We start from the raw sequence: 20926 nt of genomic DNA, 5'->3' as shown, positions 1-20926 counted from the left end.
AGGCGTTCTTGCAGGTGAAGTGCTCCACGAACACCTGGTCTTTTTCCTCTGGTGGAACACCTGATCCACAAGTCTCCTGGGAGCGCCTGGTCTACAGGTCTCCAATTTCCTAATCCACTTTTTTCCAAGTGGATCCAATTTTATTCAATATTCAATTTTTAAATTCAATCCCATTTAATCCAGTCCAATTCAAATTAAATTCCATCCTTCTCTCAGCATCCCATTACCTGTTTCCAACATCAATAAAAATAAAATTATAAAATTAATAAAAAAATCAATCATCTCAACTCTCAAATCGAATCAAAAAATAAAAATAAACGAAAATTACTTCAGCGAGAGTTTCAACTAGAATTAACACAAACAAACCACCATTAACCTCCATTAACACAAACAAACCACCATTAACCTCGATTAATACAAACAAACCACCATTAACCTCCATGAACCTCCCCCTATTATTTATTTATTTTCACGAATAAACAAATAATAGAAATAACCTGGTCTACTTCCAATTTCAATTCTGGTCAGTTCTGGTGTCTGGTCACACACAATGTTTTCCTCACCCACTGTGATTCGCTCAAAATAGATTCTCACTGTTATGTCTGAAATTCGTCTCATGAAAACCCATTCAAGAGTCCGGTGTGACAGACAGCCAAACACATAGACACGCCGAAGACCCCAGGGTACCCATCAAACTAGCTTGTCCCCAGATCCACAACACAGCGAAACATGAAATTTTACTAAAATAATCACTTACTCATAACTAGCTGGATAACTAGCATAACTAGCTCAACACCTGGAACTCATAACTAATACTCATACCACTAATTACTCATAATAACTCATAATTACTTCTGTAATTACTCATGCCAATACTTACTCAAAATAATGTAATATCCCAATCTTCACCCTTTATGCAAATCGAAGCACCCCGGACAACCCACAACCAATATCAACCACTGTAGCCGCCTTCCCCTCCAGGCAGCCACACACAGCCACATACATCTCCATCCACGTCACACAAGACAACAGCCAACGAGTGTGTCCACCACACAGAAACCTTTGGCAATGCAACAACCGAACTCCCAGACAACCAACAACAAAACCCAATCCATCTCCATGGCTCATCAAGCAGTTCCAACTTAATCCAGCTTCACATACCGATTTCCCCAAAAACTCGTGAAACTTCACCCCCATTTTGGAAAAACCCTGGACTAAACCCTGACACCCTAAATAACTTCAGACCCATCTCCAATCTACCCTTTCTGTCAAAAGTTTTGGAACGTGCTGTGGCCACTCAACTCAAACATCACCACTCTGCCAATAACCTGTATGAAACATCCCAATCCGGATTCTGCTCCAGCCACAGTACTGAAACTGCTCTCCTCAAAATCACCAGCGACCTTTTCTCTCCTCTGATGCCGGCAACCTCAACATTTTCATCCTCCTCACCTCAACGCCTCCTTTGACATCATCAATCACGCCATCCTCCTCACCTCATTTTAAACCAGCTTGTGCCTATTAAACCCAAATCAGTTCACTCCCAAGCTTCACATGGACCACCTACTACTCTCAAATTATCCACTCTGGCTCCGGAATCCCAAAAGCACTCTTCTCTACAATAAACAAACTAAATAAACAAACTTTACAACGTGAACAAACTCCTCAGTGCCCTGGATACCGCCACCTTGCTCCACACACCTGTTGGTGCACACCTGTGCACTCACACCTGGTGCCACCTGCACCCTCCTTCCTTCCTGGACCATTCATCCAAAGCAAAATTGACAGCATCTACAACAGCTTAATCACCACAATTCACTCCCCCTTAAGGTGTCCCCCAAGGTTCAGTTCTTGGCCCCCTCCTCTTCGTCCTGTACCTATCCCCCCTTGGTCACTTAATCCGTCATGCACCATAGCCAATGCACCATGGTCTCCAATTCCACTGCTTCACCGATGACATCCAGCTTTTTCATCTCCACCAAATCGTGCTCCACCACCACCCACTCTATCCTGACAAACTGCCTAACTGAAATAAAATTCTAGCTTCAGATCAGCTTCCTCGAACTTAACTACGCTAAATCTGAATTAATCTTCATTCCCCCCAACATCGATGGTTTCCCAGTATCCACATCCGGAATCTTGGCATCATCATTGACCAAAACCCTCTCCTTTGAAAAATACACTAAACAGATCATAAAGACCTTAAACCTTAATCATAAAAACTGAAAAATGCTTCGCCATGGAATAGTCCACCACTCATGTAAATAATCATAAGAGTTCTGCGAAACATCTCCATCTTTAAAACTTAGCCAACCAAATTTAAACCACATGTTTTCCCCCCAAAAAACAAGTCACATTCTTTGTATATTGCCAACATTGTTCATCGTTTAAGTATCATCCAGACCTAAATTTTTATAAACCATCAACTTGTAGATGCATTTATTTATATCCCATTAACCCAAGAACTCTCAATTGCTTGGTTATATTTTAGTAATGTCATATATCCATATTTCTTTTCCAAAATGTTCCTGATATACACATTAATCCCATCTGTCTTCGTTTCCAGATGAACTCAAATCAGGAAATCAACACAAATCCTTATTACCTCCAATCAATTCAAAATTAAATCAACAATTCAAAACCAGATCGGATCAGCGATCAGAAATCACTTTTCCAATCAACACATTCCAAGCAACAATTCATTCAAAGACCAAGCTTAAAAACACAACTCTCATCTTACTGTGACAAATAAGCAACCAACCTACTTCACACTAAAACAAATAACTTTTCATCACCCCTTTCTTCTCCACCGCCTCTTACACTTAAACAGATCATAATTACTCACTCATACACTATTGCCCATCACCCAGTTGCCCCAGACCCAAACACAGGTTTGAAATCCCAGTAGGTTGTTCTTCAATCCCAACCATCATGAGATCCCAACATCTCTCCATTTATTTCGTTCCTCATGGGGTTGGTGTTTTATGGCCTTTACCTCTTACCCAATCACACTGCACATTATTCCCCGTCCTTGATGGATAATTTTACATCCAGATGGGCACAGCATCCCCATTTTTGGCGACCCAGCCCTAAAACAAGCCCCTGGACTCCTTGCAGGCTGGACCAAAACCCCCGGACGAAGTTGCATCCCCAAACCCGTCCATATAAACTCCATTGTTGTCCTGTTCATCTCTCTGTGTTACATTTACATTTTGTGACTCACAGCTCCTGCCTCCATGGAACAATGACGCCTGAGCACTCAATTAGCCCTCCCAGTACCAAAGACTTACAATCAGACCGACAGACAGACAAATAACAGAGGCATGTCGCCAGCCCCAGCACAGGACATCCCCTTTCCGGGCAGGTACAATATAATCCACAGCATCGAAATGCCAATTTCTATCCGGGGCCTCGCAAAGCCAAAATCCATGCCTGCGTGCTCCATCATGCAACCCGATCTGTACTCGGTGCGCCCGGCGCCCCCTATAATCAGTGAGTTATAATAACCACAATATCTCTGGCACCCAGCTCGTGATACCACAATTTAATCCACGTTACTTGCATCTCTTCATCCTCACAAATGTCCTCCTCTTGACATGACTTAAATTAAATTCCAGCGTACTGTACCTGACGCGTCCAGTCGGCACCGGAAGTCTGTTTATTTCTTGAGACCCCTGAATCGGGACATCAACGACAATTACAACGACAAACAGGACTCGATATTCTCTGTTCATTAATTACGTACATGATTTTGGTTTTACCCACAATATATGTCCCGATATTCTCTCCAGATTTAGGTTCTATATCCTGTCGTTAAAGCAACACCCTGTAGACTGACTCCGCCTGTCGTTCTTCCAAGGTTAGTGAATTACCTCTGACCTTTCCCTTGCATATCTCGAACAAAGGTCAACTAAACTTTAAAAGGTCAAACTTCGAATTGGGGTAACCAGCGCTTTATTATCCCACAAGTAATGCAAGTCCGGCGACAATGGACAAATGACCATTAATGTGGCTCTACATAGCATAATGCTAACTTCTACGAATCCAACAACCGTCACACTTCGTCCAAGGACCTTCCGTACGAGGCGTGCTTCACAATGCCCATCGCACATCCTTCCTCGTTCGCACAACGCTTCATCAACGCACCTCCTCGCGCCCACACCTTGGCACAAGCCACACCACATACCGACAGTTGAAACCTCGACCGTCCTCCTTCCTCGGATCAGCGTTCTGTTGAAAACGTGACATTTCTGCTCAAATTATTGAATTTCCAAATACTCTCCCTGCAGCGCCCGTGAGGCAGCTTGTCCCACATTATCTGCCCTCAGACCCATATGCGTTTTAATAACTTAACCTTATCAGCATCGTTCGCCAGCATACCCTTTGTCCGGCGCATCGATCATCCCAAATGCTTCGATGCATCTTCCAGCCGCCACTCCGCACTGTACCTTACTGTATGAACAAGACTTCCTGTTGGAACTTGACTCCGGAAATTAATTACTCTGTCTTGAAATCGTTTATTTTAGCCATCTTAAATAAATCCATCCATCTATCCATCTTATAAATCCATCTTAAATAAAAATCCATCTTATAAGTAACGTATTCGTCCTGTGACATTGCCTGGCATATATGTCGCAGCCGGCCATTATTCCGACATGGCTCGTCTGACATGAACGTCCGACATCCAGCGTCCGAGATTCAGCAAAGTCGCAATGACCCACAATGCATTTGGGCACACATCCTCCGAGCAACCTCATACCGCACACCCGTGACTCGCGGCTCGCTCGGCTTTTGCCTAAAAACACAATAACTCTACTCTAACTTCCACGGAGCCGCACGGCGGAAACGCAGGTTTGTACCACCTTTTGACAAAACGAACATTGCCAGGATTCTCGGATAGACGTTTAATTTCACAACACACATGACAAAAATCCGATTTAAATTCAGAGATCGCCGATTGACCTGGCACTACCATCTTAACGCCATGACGCCACGCCGCCCCCCCCGTCTTGGCGCGCACCCTCGTGCCTCCACACGAATCCCAACACTCCCTGCACGCCGCTCTATTCGCGTTCGCGGCGGGGTTTACCTCGCGTTGGGACATGCAGTCGGCTGTCATAACAAAGTGCTGTCATAACAAATCCACGACCTGACATGTAGTGAGCTGTCAGAACATTGAGCTGTCAGAACTCATCCCTAGCTAACAGGATCTCCGACGCTTGACCTCTCTGACCCAAAATGCACTATATGACACCAATTCCAAAGGTGAGCTGCCTCAGCGATACATCCCACACATACAATACACAATATCTGCCATTGAATGAACTCTTCAATTCAAGTAAAACACACATATTGATTCGAATTCTGCAACCATCTCCAAGAAACCGCTTCATATCAACAGTAGATCGACAAGGGCACTCCGGGTGCTTTCCTGACCCGATTTATATCAATTCGCTTCCCAAACAACTCCCAAACAGATGAAAATCCGGACTCAGTTCAGGACCTCGCCTGTTCTCTCGGATAGACGTTAAAATGGACATTCCCGGCCTGAATTTCCCCCAAGTCGAGCAGATCGCTTACAAAGTTTCACACCGAAACCCTCTGCTTTGCACATGACACACAGACAAACACATTGGGCAGACACACACGTCAATTAACATCCCAATATACATTCATTCCTCATTCATGTTACGTCTCTCATTCAAGGAAAAGGATTTTTTTTTGGGACGGGTTTGGACGGGGGGTGGGTTGAGGTGGAAAGGGGAGGCAGGGCGGGGTGTTGGGGTGTTGCCTAGAGCCCCGGGACTGAGCTCAGGTCTTGGGGGGGGTGGGGGGTCTTGGTCTGGTATCTGGTCCAGCGGCATCACTCGCTGTTTTACTTGTTTAACTACCTCCTTAATTGTTTTGTCCTGAACTTTGCTTCCTGAACTTGCTTCCTTTGGCTCTGAAGCTTCAAATTCCTACAATGCAGCTCCTGCTTCAATTTTCAATATTTCAAAACCTAACCTGTCCTTCTCACCTTGTGGCCACCTGGCCCATTTCCTGTGAGCTTATTTATTTTCTCTTGTCCACCAGATCCTGGCCTGCTTTATCTGGACCTCTTGTCTAGAACTTCCTGGCTTGACCTCGTAGTTGTCACTACCTTCTTGTCAAACCTACCTGGTACCTACGCATTTCACCCTTCCTGGCCATGTCCCTTTGGCCGTCTAAGTTTAGCCACAGCCCTTCGTTCCCTGGCATGCAATGGCATACCCCATCTTGTCTCTGGGCTGTTCCTTCCTGGAAAAATCTTGGCCACCCGGTTTCAACCTATATGGCTGTCCGACCTCATTTTCCCCTCCTGGTGCTAACTGTAACTTTAAGCTTACTGTTAAGTCCTTACTTGTATCCTTACTATTATTTATTTATCCTGGCTTTAACAAAGCTACGCCATTCTGAGGCCTAAATGAGCCTCTACTTACAATTTCTGTTCGAGTGCAGACAGCGGGGAAGACAAGGAGACTGAACCCGCGCGAGGGAGGAAGGTACGAATTTGGAATAATAGCCCTCTGATATAAAACAACTCCCACCTTTAGTCAAATCAACGTGCCGGCGCCGGCCTCAGGTCAGCCTTCCTCCTGTCCCTCGGGCTCCGTTTCCCGTCCTCCGCGTCTGTTGACATCCCACTTCTGACACCATCTGTGAAGAATCAGCTCTTCGTTTGCAAAAGAAGTCCACAATAGCCTGGAATGGCGCAGCTTTATTAAAGAACCAACTTATACGGATCCGGAGGAGACCGACGTCTACAGCAATCTACAGCAAGAACATGCCACGTCAAGCCTTCCTGAAAACACATTGATTCCCAGTCCATTTATATAGGGACACGTTTTATCAGGAAATCTCCGAGGGAACAAACAACACTGGGAGAGGTTCCTCCCACCGTTATCATTCGGGGGAGTCAGCCCGTCCTTATCAATTGTTTTTCTGGGCTCCGAGAAAACAGAACTGTAACTCACAAAGAGAAGAGTGTATGCTTAGCCAAACAAACCCATATATTTTATGGGTTTGTGTACATGAGTAATCCAAAGCATGTTTATACAGAGTCATGCGTTTGCTGAGATTAAAACAAAATATATATAGTTAACGATAGGTTCATGTCATTCTACTTGCATTACGCAAAAACCAAGCGCATGTGGGCGTGGTTTTATGACCAGCCTTGAAAAAAGCACACGTATACAATTTGTTCAGCATCCAAAACTAAAACGAAGCAAAAACCCTTTATTTACTTTATGAAATAGCATTTTTAGACATCATATAAATCATAACACATTAGCACCCAACGTCTATAACTGAACTTTAGGCAATAACAAATCTACTACTTGACATATATATATATATATATATATATATATATATATATATATATATATATATATATATAGTACCTTCACAAAGTACAGTCGGAGCCAAAAATATTGGCACCCTTGCACTTTTTTCAAATAACTCACAATTTTTTCTAAAAATAAGTTGAAATTGACAAAAGTATTTGGTCTCCCCAATTCTTTATTTCACTGTTAATATTACAGAACCTTTGTTTTTGATTTAGAACTTAATATATCCTTTTAAATCAGAAAATAAAAAGAAATGGCATTGACAAAATTATTGACACCCTCGACTTAATATTTGGTATCACAGCCTTTGGACAAAATAACTGCAGTCAAGCGCTTCCTATAGCCATGAATGAGCTTCCTCCACCTCTCTACTGGCAGTTTGGCCCACTCTTCTTGTGCAAACTGCTCCAGTTCTCCCAGATTTGAAGGGTACCTTCTCCCAAGTGCTGTTTTCAGGTCTTCCCACAGGTGTTCAATGGGATTTAGATCTGGACTCATTGCTGGCCACTTCAGAACAGTCCAGCATTTTGTATTGAACCATTCCTGGTGTTGAAGTGCTTTTTGAAGTGTGTTGGGGTCATTGTCCTGATGCAAGACAGGACACTGTCTTGAACTTACTAACGTGAGAACATACTAACGAGACAAACACTTAACACAGCCACTGAGCTTGGAAAAGTGCCGTCACTACTGTCACTTCCCGGGATACTCTGGGTTCTTGTGACCTCATAACAATGGGGCCGCTTTTCTCACCTTACTCAGCGGGGCATTTCCTCAAGAGGAATTTCCTCCTCCCCATGGATGCCAACCAATGGGGATTGTCCGCGCTCTATCCTTTTCAAGCAAGGAAGCAGCACGTAGCATTTTAAAGTCTTTGGTATAACTTGAACCTGTCCAAACTGGATGGGTGTTTTTTAGGAGACACTATCTCCTTACTGGATGGCCGTTGGCTCCCAACGGGAGCTCATCCACCCATTGCCAGGTATTGTTTTAGTCCTGGCAGGGTGTCACAGTCACTCTCCCCACGAGCAAAGCCAGTGAGGGGTGTCAGTTTAGTCGCCGACAACCCGACTATGTGGAAGGTAGTTACATGTTACCAGTGCCAGTGCCAAAAGACTGACCTGACTAAAAAACTACCCAGGCTACCCAGACTCTTACTAGAGCTAGCCATCTGACCAAACTGAGCAACCGGGCAAGAAGTACCTTGGTCTGGGAGGTGACCAAATAACCCAACGACCACTGACAGAACTACAGACTTCCTTGGGTGAGATGGGAGAACCTGCTGGAAAGACAACAGTCTCTGCAACACTTCGCAAATCTAGGATTTATGGAATAGTGGCCAGATGGAAGCCACTCCTGAGAAAAAGGCACATGCCAGCACGCCGGGAGTTTGCAAAAAGGCACGTGAAAGTCTGAGAGCATAAGGCAAAATATTCTGTGGTCTGATAAGATGAAAATTGAACTCTTTGGCCTTAATTCAAAATGCTACATCTGGCGGAAACTGAGCACAGCTCATCACCCATCTAACACCATCCGTACCGTGAAGCATGGTGGTGGGAGCATCATGCTATGGGGATGCTTTTCAGCAGCAGGGACTGGGAGACTTGTAAAGATGGAGGGAAAAATGAGTGGAGCCAAATACAGGCAAATCCTTGAGGATAATCTGCTTCAGAGTGTAAAAGACCTTGGACTGCGGTGAAGATTCATGTTCCAACAGGATAATGACCCCAAACATACAGCCAAAGTAACACTGGAATTGCTGCCGAACAAGAACGTGAAAGTCCTTGAGTGGTCCAGCCAAAGCGCAGACTTGAATCCCATTGAGAATCTGTGGAAAGACTTTAAGATTGCTGTTTGTTGATGCTGCCCATCCAACCTGACAAAGCTTGAGCAAATCTGCAAAGAAGAATGAGAAACTCTCCAAATCCAGATGTGCAAAGCTGATAGACATATCCAAGATGACTTAAACCTGTCATCGCTGCAAAAGGCGCTTTTACGGAGTATTGACTCAAGGGGTTGAATACTTATGTAAATTATATATTTCTGTATTTTATTTTCAATAAATTTGTAAAAAATATTCTAAAAACATGTTTCACTTTGTCATTATGGGGTAATATGGGTAGATTTGTGACAAAAAATGTACACTTAATCAATTTTAAATTCAGGTTGTAACAAACAAAATGTGAAACAAGTCAAGCTGTGTGAATACTTTCTGAAAGCACTGCAGATGTCCCCTTTGAAGTTAATCCAATATCAGAACAAAATACAAATCGATTCTTCAATATGTGGTGACAAGCGTCATCGCCCCATGAATTTTTTTCCCCCTTCTTTTCCTTCATCGGGTATCTTACTATAATTCACCAAATGTCTGTCCGTCTGTCTGTCTGTCTGTCCATCCGTCTGTTCCCAGGTACTGCAAAAACGGCTGAACCGATCGCAACAACATTTTGTGTGGGTAATCCTGGGACCCCTTGGAGTAAAATAGGCTATATTGTTTTTCCAATTTTTCCCCAATTTTCCAATTTTTCCAATTTCCAATATTTCCAAACACGATGGGATAATATTTACCGATATGAACAGTGATGTGGCTTTTATTGAAATTCTACAAATACTGTTTCGATTTTGATGGTTTGCATGTGATATGATTTAATGGATGTTTACATAAATCGTTTAAAATAAAAAAAGCCTTCAATTTCTGATATTTTGCCTTTACATTTGGGTCTCCCAATTGAAGCCACGCCCGTAGGGCGGGTACCGTTGCTAGTTCCATGAAATCCGATTAGACATTCCACAATATTCTTCCCTCGAGCTATCATGTTTGGCCTTCACAAACTTTGATACAGAGGCTTCCTCCCGCCATAGCGACCCATCCGAAGGGACTATATCCACGCTTCGTACGGGAAATCCGCGTTAACTCACCGTAATCGTGTCCGTAATGGACGGATCATTCCGCCGGATCTCATGTGACTCCCAATACTCCAGAGCTCGTCACAGGAGGTTACGGATCAGCGGGAAACACACCACACACAAGATCCCTCGTCAAGCATCTTGTAATTGCGCTGCACGGAATTGCAAGCGACCTCTCCACCTTCTCCAGAAATAACAGCGTATTCGGGAGGGGGGGTTGTGTGGGAGCCGTATAGTATACCATTGTCAGTACACGTGGGGCGTTCAAAATGTTCTCAGAACGAAGGAACAGTAGTCCAGGAAATTACAATGCGTGTTTTTTACTTCCAACATACAAGTATAATTAATTAATTAATTTTGATTTATTTATTTATTTATTCATTATAATACACTTATGTACTATACTGGACAATACTATAGATGCAGTCGTTTATTGGACTATTGAATCTCATTCCGTTAACTTTTTGAAAGCTCGTCCTATGTGTTTGAACACAATTTTGATCTGCATTAAAACAGGTGTCCGAAGGTAGGAATCGTATCGGGAAAATGAGTTAATTGGTAGAAATGATGAATTACAGTATTGTCAGGAATTCTTCGTCTCCTTTAGGCCACAATTATTATTCCCACGTTGTTGTGGGGTTGGCCGGGGGACGTTTTTGTCCAAGTCTTTCACGAACCGGCTGGCCAGGAGTGACACTCGATTAAGTAGTCGGGGTAGGAATTTGTAATTTGTTTCAGGGTGCCTGATATAGCTCGCCTACTCTTCGTGAAGGACACCGTGGGATCTTTAACGTTCACCAAGTTAGGTTATACAGATGTAGATGCAGTCCGTCAGATCGAGGTACCGGTAACGCATTTGCTTAACTTTAACCTGTTTAGTCTGAGTTTCATTCCCGATTTGACTATAAACTGTCGCGCTGGTGGTTAGCATGCAGAGCGTTGGAACACAAAGTGCACCGTACCTCAGATGTCTAAAATAACTTGGGTGTCCCATCTGCTACCGTTATCTAGTGGACATTATAGATTCCACGTTGCCTTTAAGAGAACCTGTAAGTGTGAGATATCGTGCACTGCATTTTTTTTTTTTTTTTTTTTACAAATCCCTGCTGTCTTCGGTTGAACGGCAGGCTTGGCCAGCCGGCTCGTGAAATACTTGAGCCAAAATCTTTCCTCGGCCGAAACTGAAGATCAAGTGGATGCGGTACTAGAAATGCATATAGATGTAGTGGAGAGGAATGAAGTTGCACAAAAAGAAAAGCAATATCGCCGTGGTATATCCATATAAATAAAACACAGTTTGTGTGTGTGTGTGTGTGTGTGTGTGTGTGTGTGTGTGTGTGTGTGTGTGTGTGTGTGTGTGTGTGTGTGTGTGTGTGACCTATAGACTCCTAAACGGAGAGGCTCACGTACTTGATTTTTGGCATAGACATGGCCATTAGGCCTGGGAAGGACATGGCCTACCTAAAAATGACCTCCGATGACGAGATCCATATTTTTTATTCATATTTAACTTAGCGCATTTCAGCGAGGAACATCATACACTGATCTCAGCCTGTGCCAGAGCAGCTCGCTGATTCGCTCAGAGCGATCACGTGATGTTCCATCCTCGCCGCCAAACTCCACGCTGCCTGCTATGCTATAGATCAGTTGCTATACTCCCACGCAGGCTGCATTGGGATTATGTGGTGATTATCAGCGGCAGCCTGGTCACCAGCGTCTGAAGAATGAAGTTTGGACGTATGAGCCAGGCCAGGCTGCCAAGTTCAAGTTTCCTGATACCCTGCCCGTTTGCACCCTCTGCGAATGTACGGGGGTCGAGGCTCCTGTGTGTGTGTGGGGGGGAGGGAGGGGGTTCTGTCCAAGGTTTGTCTGAGGCCGAGTTTTTTTTTCTTTCAACTTTAGATCCATATTTTTAGCCATAACTTAGCACATTTCTGATTGGGTTCTGAACATTACAGCCTCTGCCTCTGCCACAGCTCAGAGTGATCACGTGACAATTTTCAAGTTTGCAAGGAAGAAGGCACTAGACCCCAGCCCCATACATACATCACTGCCTGCGCCATCAATTTGCATGTTATCGGTTACCTTTTACATCTCGCTCAGGATCTTCATCAGATCGTTTTCTGGGAGTTTTGTTTTTTTATCGCTCGATAGTGCCGAAGCCTTTTTTAATTAATGGAGGTTATATACAAGTACACATTCGCATAAATAAATTTAAAAAACAATCACCAGACATTTGAATACAAATAAATCAAACAATCCGGAAGTGTACAAAGTTGGTGGTACGGCTTCTTCTTCTTCCTGATCAGCATCACACTTTCCTCAGAAACGTGAGGAACACCACATTCACCCCATTCACCCACCAGCATATATATATGAACCCCCTTCCTCTCCTGCCTCCCCCCTGCCTCCTCCCCTCCCCTGCCTCCCCCCTCCCTCCTCCCCTCCTGTTCCCCCCTTCCTCCCCTCCCGTTCCCCCTTTCCTCCCCTCCCGTTCCCCCTTTCCTCCCCTCCCATTCCCCCTTTCCTCCCCCCTCTCCTCCCCCCTCTCCTCCCATCTTCATCCCCCCCCTCCCCTCCCCATCTCCTCCTCCCTCCCACCTCCCTCCCACCTCCCCCCTTCCCCTCCATACCTCACCCTCTTCCCTCCCCTTTCCCCCACTCCCCTCCCCCTCCCCACTCCTCCCCCACCCGGCAACGCCAGGTACTTCTGCTAGTCTACTATATAAGAGAGATGTCTGTATGTGTCGCTATTTTTCTCAGAGTTGGCTAAACGGATCTTCGTCAAACTTTCAAAGGTTCATCAGTGAGTGCCTGGGAGTGTTTTAGGCAAAAAAAAAAATTGAAAAAAAAAGATCGTTTTTTCGGAGTTGGAAAACAAACAAACAAAAAACATCACTCGATAGTGCCGAAGCCTTTTAAAATTAATGACAGCTGTATACAAGTACACATTAGCATAAATAAATACAAAACAATCACCAGACATTTGAATACAAATAAATCAAACAATTCAGGAAGTGCATGTATTTGGTAGTATGCTTCTTCTTCTTCCTGATCGGCATCACACTTAACTCAGAAACGTGAGCCACATTCACCCACCAGAATATATATGAACCCCCTTCCTCTCCTGCCTCTCCCCCCCCCCGTCCCATCCCCTTCCACCCCTCCCCCTCTTCATCCCCTCCTTGCCCCCTATCTCTCCTAATCCCCCCTCCCATCCCCCCTCTCCCCTCCCCTTCCCACCTCCCCCCCCCCTCCCCTTCACCCCTCCCTTTCCTCCTCTCCCCTCCCCTTCCCCCCTCCTCCTCCACCTTCCCCCCAATCCCCCCTCTCTCCTCCCCTCCCCTTCCCCCCCTCCTCCCCTGTTCCTCCCCCCCTTCTCTGCCTGGCAACGCCGGGTACTTCTGCTAGTGTCAAATAAATATCGTTGCGTATCGAATAAATATCGTTGTGTATCGACAACTTTGCAAAAGTTGTAATCTATTGTTCTGAACGTGAATTGAATGGCTTCTAATTCTTTATTTAGCTCTGTTTTTGTTCAGCAACGGTATTAATGAGCTCTAAAATTCTACTAGGACAATGTGCAATTCACCTTTGTTCAAACTAAAACCACGAGACACAAAAGGCACCGCCAGGTTTCCATAACTGGGAACTCTTCTGCCACCTAGCGAGTCGTCTGCGCTTTCCGACAAAGTCCTTAATCGAACACCGAACTAAGGTGGAGGGGACAAACTCGTACACCGATCCCTAACCGAGAGAGAGGGTTTGAAGGTGTGAACCGATGATGCCAATTTTAAAGAGAAAAACAATCCTCTAAATTAACCGGACTGGAATAGAATTATTTGCGGGCAATTTTCTGAAAATGTCAGGGAGGGCAAGTATGTTGAGGAGGGAACTGAAGCATCCCAAATTCTCCTGCCTCTCCCGCCCCCCAACCCCCCCCCACCCCACTTTTGTGGAGCATCCCAAATTGAACTGAGGTTTGGGTCACTCACCAAAATATCAGGTCAGAGAGCGCGTCCAAGGTGACTGCCAAGAGTATATGTCAGGTAGACTCCGCGAGTCTGCCCAGGAAGGACTTGAAAATTGACGAACTGGTCACTGAGTTGCATGGACAGCAGAAACAGGTTAATGAGCTGGTAAAAGTAATTGAGCCAGATTTATCAACGGGTAATGATCAAAATTACTCAGGTGGTAAGAGTTATGTTACCTGTTACAACTGTCATAAAAGAGGTCATATTGCTCTAAGATGGCGCGAACCGTCCCGTCGTGAAAGGAAGCATATATGGGAAGCGTGATAGGAAGTTAGGATGGCGTTAAGATTGGAAAAGTCTGGGGCCAGTGGTGTGAAAGATGTATCATGGCAAAGGATTCAGATCAAGGAGTGAAGACAACAAAAACAATTCCATTTAGTGAAGACAGACATGGGAAGGTTCCTTGTGGAACCTGGAATAAACATAAACATGGTTAGAACAGGTACAGCCAACCGCCCACTGGATATTTCGGCAATTGATTTTACGGTGTTAGAACCGGCAGATGACAAAGAGAACATTCTTTTCATGACCGATGTCTTTACGAAGTGTACCTGGGCAATTGCAACAAAGGATCAACATGCCACAACAAAGAAGCAGGTTCCTTAGGTATGGAGTTCCCCCAACGCATCCACTCTGACCTAGGAGGGAACTTTGTGAATCGAACATGATTCAGGAACTGAGCAAAATCTATTGCATAAAGAAGACGAGGACAATCCCTTATCGGTCACAAGGGAATGGCGAGTGTGAACGATTTCATTGCTCAGTACATGGTCCCCTGTGAATGTTGCCCCCCCCCCCTCCCCCAACCAGAAGAAAAATTTACCAGACCATTTACCTGAGGTCTTGTATGCATGCAACGCAACTTCCCACAGTTCTACAGGATATACACCATTCTACTTGATGTTTGGGAGGGATCACGGGATGCCTGTGGATGCAGTGTTGCACCATAATAGCTACAATGAAGAACCAATTTGGTCAATGATTGGTTACTAGACCATCACTCTGCTTTAGCCCATGCTTATGACCAAACAAACAGGTAAGCATCTTGAGCACAAAGCAGGTAAATGAAAGAACTTTGATGGGAAGAATCCAGCTGCAGTTGGTCAGAGAGTGCTGCTACACAATCACAGTTACAAGGGGCGGCACAAAATCAAGGACATATGGGGACCAGATGTTTACAAATTGGGTGAACAACTGGATCCAAATAAGGCAGGAAGTTAAAACAGGACATTGTGACAGGAAGTTGTTAGTAAACAGGAAGTTGTGACAACTCAAATGGTCCAGAGAATAAAGGCAGAAAACATGGGATATGTCCACTTGCTCATGTTTATGCTCATGGTTTATGTTTCATCCTATGTGTTTAAATACATAAACATTAACATCAACAAAAACATAAACATGAGCATAAACATAAACATGAGCATAAACATAAACATGAGCATAAACATAAACATGAGCATAAACATAAACATAAACATGAGAATAAACATAAACATGAGCATAAACATAAACATGAGAATAAACATAAACATGAGAATAAACATCAACATGAGAATAAACATAAACATGAGCATAAACATAAACACGAGCATAAACATAAACATAAACATAAACATAAACATGAGCATAAACATAAACATGAGCATAAACATAAACAAAAACATGAGCATAAACATAAACATGAGCATAAACATAAACATAAACATGAGAATAAACATAAACATGAGCATAAACATAAACATAAACATGAGAATAAACATAAACATGAGCATAAACATAAACATGAGAATAAACATAAACATGAGCATAAACATAAACATGAGAATAAACATAAACACGAGTATAAACATAAACATGAGCATAAACATAAACATGAGAATAAACATAAACATGAGCATAAACATAAACACGAGTATAAACATAAACATGAGCATAAACATAAACATGAGAATAAACATAAACATGAGCATAAACATAAACATGAGCATAAACATAAACATAAACATAAGCATAAACATAAACATGAGCATAAACATGAACATAAACATAAGCATAAACATAAACATGAGCATAAACATAAATATAAACATAAACCTGAGAATAAACATAAACATGAGCATAAACATGAACATGAGCATAAACATAAACATGAGTATAAACATAAACATGAGCATGAACATAAACATGAGCATAAACATAAACATAAACATGAGCATAAACATAAACATAAACATGAGCATAAACATAAACATAAACATGAGAATAAACATGAGAATAAACATAAACATGAGCATAAACATAAACATAAACATGAGAATAAACATAAACATGAGCATAAACATAAACATAAACTTGAGAATAAACATAAACATGAGCATAAACATAAACATAAACATGAGAATAAACATAAACATGAGAATAAACATAAACATGAGCATAAACATAAACATGAGCATAAACATAAACATGAGAATAAACATTGACATGAGAATAAACATAAACACGAGCATAAACATAAACATGAGCATAAACATAAACATAAACATGAGAATAAACATAAACATGAGCATAAACATAAACATGAGCATAAACATAAACATGAGCATAAACATAAACATGAGCATAAACATGAGCATAAACATAAACATGAGAATAAACATAAACATGAGAATAAACATAAACATGAGAATAAACATAAACATGAGCATAAACATAAATGTAAGCATCAACATCAACATCAACATGACCATAAACATGAGAATAAACATAAACATGAGCATAAACATATACATGAGCATAAACATAAACATGAGCATAAACATAAACATGAGCATAAACATAAGCATAAACATAAACATCAACATGAGCAAAAACTAACATGTCTGGTACATGATTCATGTTATTACATTGCCTGTTGGGCAATGCTGTCTGGAACAGCATATGTTTGCCCGTCCGATGTATGTATGTATGTATGTATGTATGTATGTATGTATGTATGTATGTATGTATGTATGTATGTATGTATGTATGTATGTATGTCCCTCACAAACGTCCACCAGAGCTAAACATCTCGTCACATTTAGTAACCACATTTTTAGACAGGGGAACAGCATTTAGTAACCACATTTTTAGACAGGGGAACAGCATTTAGTAACCATTACAGTTGCATATTTTACTAAAAGGAAACATAATAGCCGGCGAAGCCAGTGTTGTGAATGAACGAGTACGTATTATGTTGAAAAGCCAGATTTTGCTGAATCCTTTGAGAATTTCGAAGCGTTGACGCACCAAATCGCTCCATGGAGGCCGCCATCTTGCGGATGCGGAAGTATGCATAAAAAAATGCGAAAAAGTTCAATAGGAGTTTGTTTCACCCGTCTTTTTTGGATTCACATTCTTATGCACCTCTAATTTAAAATTAAAATACTTTAAGACCATCCTCGTTCCCCGGGCCCGCACGGGCCTGGTTATCTTCAACGAAAATCGTCGCCAAACACCGGAACCAATGAGATTCGAGCATTTGAAAAAATATTTCAAAAAAGCTTCTTACCGCGTTTCGGAGGCAGAAACCGGCGTCCAATATTCTAACATTGACGAAGAATTATTTTTTAGAAATCTCGCGGCCGTAGGGGATAGTTTTTCACGGCCGGAAATATCCGAAGTTGAGACGGAATTCACCGAATTAATCGAGAAGGGAAATTTTATCAATTTTAATCTCATCCAGAATGCAAATGGTGTCATTTTGAACTAGGTACGGTACTTACTACACCTACCTACTACCAACCTACTGATGCCATAGTGATGGGTAAAATAGTGGCAAGAGGCTTTGGCTTCGCCGGCTCATTGCGGCTTTGCAGTCGGGTACTAGTAACCTTATGTGGAATGTTTTGGGGTCCCATCAGGTGTCGTAGGGTAGGAGGTTTCAAAAAGTCATCAATACAATTATGATTACTCCCGCCAGGGAGTAATGCATTCGATCGTGTCTGTCCGTGTGTGTGTCTGTCCGTGTGTGTGTGTGTGTGTGTGTGTGTGTGTGTGTGTGTGTGGTGTGTTCGTGTGTTTGTGAACAAGATATCTGGAAAATTTCTCAACGGATTTGGATGAAAGTTGGTGGGATGATTGTCCTTTGGATAAGGAAGAATTGATTAGTTTTTGGTCAAGCTCAGGATATTATTCCGGATCCAGGAATTTTTGAAGGATTTTTTTACCATTGGAAGATAGGGCTCATTTTTTTTTTTACATTATCTTCTATATATTCTATATTTAACATTGTGATATGAAAATAGTTTTCATATTTGTTGTAAATGTAGTTTAAACTCGTGGTTATGCGTTAGAGCAGTGTATTTTTTTAGCAGCGTCGTCATCAATGTTTGTTTGTTTTTTCTAATAAAGACATATTCTGTCATTTTAAAACCACCAAAGTGTGTATTAGGTTTCCCCGTTTCATAAAATGTATCGTTTGATGCGTATAATGCTTTAAAACATGTTTATTTTATTTTATTTACCTCAGTGAATGTCAATCGCGGTGTCAGTATTTGATGAACTTATAAAGACTTAGGTGACTTATAAGTGTGGCCAGCATGTGCACGGGATTCTTCCCAGAAGAATGAGTGGTCGCATTAGCTTGTACGACTTAAAATGAGCGAGTTTTGTTTTCACGTTTGGGCCAGTTTTACATGTTGTATCCCTAAGGAATGAAACGCACGTTTTTCCTGGCTTACAATTTTATTTGGTGTCACATGCCTCAAAATACACTCACCTATATGGAATTGAAAGCTGAATCCGAAAATGTAAGTGAAATTGCCTTGTTTTTTTCTAACATTATCTTCTATATATTCTAAATATAGGCCTATATCTGTGCAGTGTCTGTCTTGTGTTGTCACTGAACTACTCCCTCAAACTTTTGTGAAATCGTACTATTCAAACTTGACCCACGGCGGGAGTATGCGCTCCACTGAGTGGCGTTCTAGTTTTGAAATGTGATCGACACAGACCTTGTTCTTGAATCCGGAAGTGAACATATGACGACAGTTCGCTGGTTTGATAATAATATATCAATACAATCGTGATTTAACATTATATTTTTATATATTAATAATATAGTATTAATTTGTGATTTGAATGATGAATAATGATGTTTGGAATGAAAATAGAGAATTGAGTTAAAAGCAGAATGAGGAAATGATGTAACGGTCATTCGCGGATTCCCCATTTGCAGGTTCAACATTGACTGGATATAGCAACATACAGACTGGGCACGTTTTTTGTCCAAGTCCTTCACGAACCTTTCTCAATAAGCGGTATTTATTGAAAAAATTTAATACTCACATTATTTGCTATAACTGCTAACTCCACCCAAGTCATACTATCCTCTTCAACTAAAGTATCAAATTAAAAACACCTCACAACCACGAAATTAAAAACACCTCACAGCTATAAAACACGCAATAAAAAGATCTCACAGCCACGAAATTAAAAACACCTCACCACCACGTCATTTAAAAACACCTCACCACCAAGTAATTCAAAACACCTCACCACCACATAATTCAAAACACCTCACCACCACGTAATTCAAAACACCTCACCACCAAGTAATTCAAAACACCTCACCACCACGTAATTCAAAACACCTCACCACCACGTAATTCAAAACACCTCACCACCAAGTAATTCAAAACACCTCACCACCAAGTAATTCAAAACACCTCACCACCACGTAATTCAAAACACCTCATCACCAACTAATTAAAAACACCTCACCACCACGTAATTATAAATACCTCACCACCACCTAATTATAAATACCTCACCACCACGTAATTATAAATACCTCACCACCACGTAATTATAAACACCTCACCACCAAGTAATTCAAAACACCTCACCACCACGTAATTCAAAACACCTCATCACCAACTAATTAAAAACACCTCACCACCACGTAATTATAAATACCTCACCACCACGTAATTATAAATACCTCACCACCACGTAATTATAAATACCTCACCACCACGTAATTCACAACACCTCACCACCACGTGATTCAAAACCACCACAACGTTATTAAAAACACTTCACAACCACGGAAACAAAAGTTTGAGGGAGTCGTTAAGTGACAACACAGACACTGCCCAGATGTGTCCATATAGAGATAAATGACTGTACCCGAGTTGCCGTTTTGTCATGGTTTAAACCAATCATAATTCAAACAATTATTTTGCACAAATGTATTTGTAATATACGTGATATCACATTTTATAAACAATTGAAGTTGAAAACAAGTTGAAAAAAAAAATTCCCGAAAAAATTCCAAAATAAAAATAAAAATTGGAAAATGTTTTAAAAAAATACCCTTAAGACATACCGACGGGAGAGATATGTGCATACCAGAAGTTTGGTACAATTTCACAAAAGTTTGAGAAAGTAGTTCAGTGACAACACAACACAGATATATATATATACATATATATACATATATATATATATATATATATATATATATATATATATATATATACAGTATATATATATATATATATATACAGTATATATATATATATATATACAGTATATATATATATATATATATATATATATATATATATATATATA

The sequence above is a fragment of the Myxine glutinosa genome, chromosome 2 (assembly GCF_964187855.1).
Source record: "Myxine glutinosa chromosome 2, kmMyxGlut1.1, whole genome shotgun sequence".
NCBI classification, from domain to species: domain Eukaryota; kingdom Metazoa; phylum Chordata; class Myxini; order Myxiniformes; family Myxinidae; genus Myxine; species Myxine glutinosa.
Note: the sequence above shows the minus strand (reverse complement) of the source record.